The following is a 6,439-nucleotide window of genomic DNA, read 5'->3' on the forward strand; positions in this document are numbered from 1 at the left end:
TTCTGTTAGTATTTAATGATTATACTAATTATATTTTAGATTTTTTATATTTAAAATGAGATGTTTATCTTGTATTTGATTGTGTTTATCTGCAGTTAGTTACACGAATTCAGATATGGGATGAAATCGGATAGGGATGAAATTGTTTAGGGATGAACGGGTTTAAGAGTTTTAGCCAAATGGTGTATTTTGGAAAGACATCGTTTTAAATTGCAACATTCTTTAAATTGTGAATATTGGCACTTTAGAACATTAATTCAGTTTTACCCTTTTCTTATTGACAACATAAAATGCTTAAACTCACCAAACATTAAGTCTAACACTTTTTTTTTCGTCGACATGTGTATCAGGTCCTTGTAGGGGCACTATTAGCGACATTTGAGAAGAGCTTAGTGCTAGTTAGAGACTAGTGAATGACTTATACTTTGGATTGCATCTCGTATCGGTTTGGAGATATTATTGGTTTTAGTAACTCATGCCCTTATCCTAGACCTAGTGAAAGGTCTGGTATGAAATTTATTGATACAAATATTAAATTGTCATTTTAGGAAATTCAAAAGTTATCCACTAGAAAGGAAATTATTCTTAAGTTGATATATTTCAAATATTTTAAATTAGTGGCTTTTCTATAGATTCTGGGTGTTTCAGTAATGTAGGAAACAACTCGGGAACTGTCGAATTATATGGATGCATCGAAGAAGAAGAAGATAACAATCATTTCAAAACAATTATAATTAATAAAAATAAATTAATTAATATCCATCAAATCCAGTTAAAAATTTATGCATAAAATAAATAATTATCTGCAAACATGAATTAGACAAAACTACCCTATATGCCAAAAAAATGAAAACAAAATAAAAACAATGGACGGTTCAAAGTTGGTTATAACAATAAGAGTAGTCGTATTTGAAACATGTTATAGATATAGGGGTATGTTCAAGGAAAACCGCAAGAAATGAAAAACTGAGGAAAACTGTTTATCTGGATCATATGCACATGTGCATATAAGTAATTTATAATCAATTTATCTGATATGCACATGTGCATAAAAAACAAGAAACAACTTCAATTACTTGCATGCATATGTGCATATTGTCTAAATAAATGGTTACCAAGATGTTCCTTAGTTTTCATGTTTTGGGGGATCTTCCACTGAACCCCTCTCTCTCTCTATATATATATAATCACATGTATAGCTTAACGATCAAATCGAAACTATTATCGTTTTCGTAATGATGATTACTTAACCATCGTTACATATTATATTTTACAAAAATGTGATAAGTTTATTCAAAATACTCCACATTATGCAATAAATAATGAAATTTTATGGCACAATCTGTTTAACAAAATAGTGGATGAAATATTATTTAGTATAAATATCGTTAATAATATAACATAAACATTTTAAGTATAATTTTTATTGTCAAAGTATAAGTCTCATAAATTGCTTGATTAAATCCTGAGAAAAGTACCGTAAAATGTTAAAAATTAGATTAAGGGTTTATTTGTTTTTTCAAAATTACTTCTTAATATCTCTGAAGTCTGATTCGTTCAGACGTTTAGGTATTAAGAACGTTTGTGTTATTCCTAAAATAAGAGTTTAAAAGCTTTAAATGTTCTCTGAAACTTTAAGTGCTACACGTATCCGTTAATACATCTTAATCCTAATCCGTCCTCTATGAAATGGTTCATATTTTGGGGGTTAAAAGAGATTTGTTTGCAAAAAGTATTTATATTTTATACTTTTGTAAAAAAAAAATTTGTCTTTTATATTTTTGCACTCGTTTGAGCTATTTAGATTTCAAATGTAAAAACAAACAATCTTATCAGTCCAGATTTCAGACTTCAGGACTATCTTTTATAAATCAGAAGTGAAATTAGACTTCAAACTTCAACACCTTTTAAAAAATAAACATCACCTAAAATTTTGAAGTGCAAATATATTTTGTTACAGTAAATTTCATATATGGAGTTAAAATTACTCAAATGTACTAAAAATATCCAACATTTCTGTAATTTACAAAGAAACTTGATACGTTTAAGATCTTGGCTGAAATCTAAGGTGACGTTTGTTTTTTAAGAGGTGCTGATGTCTGAAGTATGAATTCACTTCTGAATTTTAAGAGGTGGTGCTGATGTCTGGAATCTGAATCAGTCAGACTGTTTGTTTTTACGTCTGAAGTCTGAAATCTGAATCAGTAAGACTGTTTGTTTTTTGTAAACTGAGACAAGCGACGTAAGGAAGCGATAGAAATAAGAGGTTTTAAGTGCTAGAGTTACCATTTAAAAATTCAGAGGAAAATAAACGAATTCAGCTCTTAATTTGAAAAAAAAAACACACGATCTGAAAGTTCTTATGTCTGACCGATTCAGACATAAGAGGAGATTAAGTGAAAAATTTAAAAAACAAACAGCCCCTAAATGAAACATCCCAGGGGTTAAATTGGAATTTTAGAAAAATATACCAGTTTATTACAGTTTTTTTCCTTGTAGTTTGTTGAAAACTTCATTTTTAGTCCCTTGGGTTTGTTTATTACAAATCTTTTCTTGTTATTCTCATTTTATTTTGATTTTCATTCTTCTATTTGACAATCAATATCTTCCCGCCATTAGGTGCTTCATATGTCCTTTATATAAGGGTAGTTTGGTCATTTTTTATTTTATATAAAGTATATAGTATTATACAAATGTGTATATAGACATAATCAGTTGAAGGTATTTGACATGAAATTTTAGATGAAAAAACTATACCTGAATCGGCCCTTAGTCAAAATCAAAGCCACCTCCTTCTGCATTTGTTTTGGTGATGGTTTTTCATGAATTCAGTGCTGGCAACAACAATCAGATATAAGAAAAATGGTGGTGGTGGTGGTGGTATTGGTTTGTTGTCGATGGTCGCGTAATGTACTCCAAACCGCAAGCGATTAGAACTAAGTTACGGTGTCGGTGGTGGTATTGGTTTGTTGTCGATGGTCGCTTAATGTACTCCAAACCGCAAGCGATTAGAAATAAGTTACGGTGTCGGTGGTTGACATTGATGATTAAAACCGAAAAAAAGTCATCTAAGAAATAACAAATAACAAATAAGTTATGACGCATAGTCGGTCCAATCATCTTCAGCTGTGTTTGTCATCATCCAAGCCTCTGTCGGACCGTCTTGGTAATGGTTGGAGGTTGATTCTTCCTTGTGGTGGATGGTTTTAGGTTCTATATCACAAATTAATGAAATGATTTTATACAACCTTTTGAAATGAATTTCTACATACTTGCTATATGTTTTAAAATAGTATTTGTTCTTGATGTTGATGAATGTTCATGGTTTTTATTATTGAAGATGCGACATCATCCTGGTCTTGGTTTGGTTAGACCCTTCCTTTGTGGTTGGTTTCTTTTTTTTCTCTCTCTCCCCCCCTTTCTATTCCTTTCTTTCCCCTCGGGGAGCCATGGATATTTCTGGTGGATGTGGTTCCCCCCCACCCGAGTGCGTAATCTGTTTGCTTTTAACGTTTTCCTCTTGATAAGAGGAAGTGACCTAAATCATAATAAAATGCAAAACAATAAAAAAAATACTTTTAATAAATAAAGTAATGAAAAATACTTTATCTAAGACTGAGCGGAGAATGAACTGGGTGATGTTTGAGTTGTTTGTGTTAGCTTGATTAGAAGACATCTACATAAAATAAAGTTTATTTTAGTAATTAATTTCTCAAAATTTGAGTAACCCTTTAAATTCAAAATTGAGCAACCCTTTAAATTCAAAATTGAGCTAAGATCCATATTTCACTAAGGGGCCGTTTACAAACAATTACCCGGTAAGCGCTTACCGGTAAAATTTAACACTACCACTTACTTACCGGGCAAGACTTTTGTCCACCAAAATGGCATTGTATGTAACAATTTACCCAATAAGCGTTCACCATGATAAGAATCGTCGCCCTCACTTACCGGATAAGACTCTCGGTCCTTGTCTCCCTCTTATTGGGTAAGATTCTTGGTCCTTACCATATTCATCCGGTAAGATAATATGACTTGATAAACGCTTACCTGGGTAAGCGTTTGGTAAACGGCCCCTAAGCCTCACAATTGGTCAATACATGAACGGTGAGAGAGTTATTTAGGTAGGCACCTTCCAATTGCGATCATCACAACTCTTAGACCTTCGTATAATTATTTATTTATAATTAAAGGCATGTTTGATCCTACCTCTTCACCTTCATGCTACTTATGGACGGGCAATACACAATGGAACAGTACCTCAAGCAAGTCTAACCATACTAAACATTACAACTCCTATTTTGAGCAACTCATAAGTTGATCGTCTAGGTGATAACTATCACAACAGGAGGGCAAACACACAACGTATTGTAATCTTATGACCGGCTCCTTATCTTACACTCTACTTATTCGACCCGGCTTGGCCAATGCTCATACTAGACCGGACAATTGTATGTTCGATAAGAGTTTTAATTGGCTGGTGAAAAACTTGCATTTCTATTTTAAGGGTTTTACCGATCTCTTAAAATTAGATTTTAAAACAATTTGGAGTCAGTAAGTAGTTTCGAAACATTCTTTGAATTTATAAAATTCACAAAATCGGCATATTCATAACTTATCAATTTATTATAAATCATTTACATTTTACCGATTTTTAAAATGTGATTTCCTTTTCGAAATAAATTACGACAATTATAGCATATAATTATAAAGCAAAGTAAAGTGAAGAAATAAAATGACACAAACACAAACAAACAATATGGATTTTGGTATGGCTCACTAGTGCAGTTTATGTGAGCCCACACGGAACCACGGTCAAAACCTAAGGACATCTTTGACTCCCACTAGCTCCACCGGCCAAGGTAGGCTCCAGGACTCCGTCTTCGTTTCCTTCGGTCATCCGGTTCTTTGATTACAAAATAATTGAAATAGTAATGTTATTCTAGGCTACAACGTCTAACCTATCTATTACATTACATTTTTAAAAATACAAAAAGGATGCGCGAATCGTATAAAATTCATAAACGATATAACCAATACATTTTAATTTTCGAAATTAAAATTACGCGCAACCACGAGCCAATTGGGCCGATACCAAATCCGATTAAAGAAAACATGCATAATATTGGGCTTGGGTCCAATAAACATATAAATACACAAGCCCATTAAAATTGGGCCTAAACCGGGTGAAGAAAAGAAAATCCACCCGGCCCACCAAAAACTCTAGCAAACGCGAAAAAAAACCCTAGGATTTCGAGGATTTTTTTTTTGTTTTGTACCAAGCAGACGGCCGGAACAACGACTAGGGCCGGCACAAGGAGGCCGAAGCCTCACTTAGGCCGAGCCTGCCCAGTCGCCTAAACAACAAGCAACCTAACTGGCTGGCGCCCAAGTCATGGGGCTTGGCGCCTCCGGCGCACGGTGCCCCGACGGCCTACCTACGACAGTTGTTGGCAACGGTTTTATGGTTTTTCCGTTTTAACAGTTTTCACCCAATTTTCTGCCCCTATTACATAGCAAGGGGCTCTGATACCACTGTATGGTTTCAACGGGATCATATAAACGCAGTGGAAATAATAAATATAATATTATGAAAAAGGCACGAAAATATGATATATGTTATTATATTTTATATTCATATACATGTAATATTATGAAAAAGCATGAAAATGTCTCGATATGCATACAACATGAAAAACATATCGATTTGCGTGACACAACTTTTTTTTAAACATTATCCTCAAATTAAGTTTGAAATTTTATCATCAAATACCTTTTGATCTAGTAATATAGTAGTTTTTTAGCCTTCTATGAAGTTAGGAGTTCAAATCTCACCAAAAATAAAGATAGTGTATGAGTTTATTTGTTACGATTGCCATATATAAATATTATATACTTTAAAGTTTTTTTCTAAAACTTTATCTATTTAAATATTTATCAATTCAAACAATTATTTATTTAGATAAAATTTTATAGTTTTTAAAAAAACATTGTTTTTTAAAGAAAAAAAATATATTTATTACCGTTAATAAAATGACGAGAACAAAATAATCAAACCTTCTAAAATGATATCTAATAAAAACTTCCAATTTTAATATTACTTTAATTTTTTTAATTGAAATGTCTTAATTTGTTACACTTTTAGTTTTAATATTAAGAAAATACGACGTCTTATTAATCAATAAATAAAATATCATATAATTAAATAACACATGTAACACAATATTTGATTTACAATTGAATGATAATTACATCCACATGCTTAAATCATATTCAAGTTACACTGATACAAAACATTTAATATTGTACATACAAACAACATAATGATATAAACAAATTGCTATGATTTAGCAGACTAGGGATAGGTCTTTATCTGATTTTATTAAATCATGACTTTATTTCTATTAAAATTCACGTTATTCATCATATTACAATTACA

Source organism: Cynara cardunculus (genome assembly GCF_001531365.2).
Source record: "Cynara cardunculus var. scolymus isolate 2C chromosome LG 15, CcrdV1, whole genome shotgun sequence".
Classification (NCBI taxonomy): domain Eukaryota; kingdom Viridiplantae; phylum Streptophyta; class Magnoliopsida; order Asterales; family Asteraceae; genus Cynara; species Cynara cardunculus.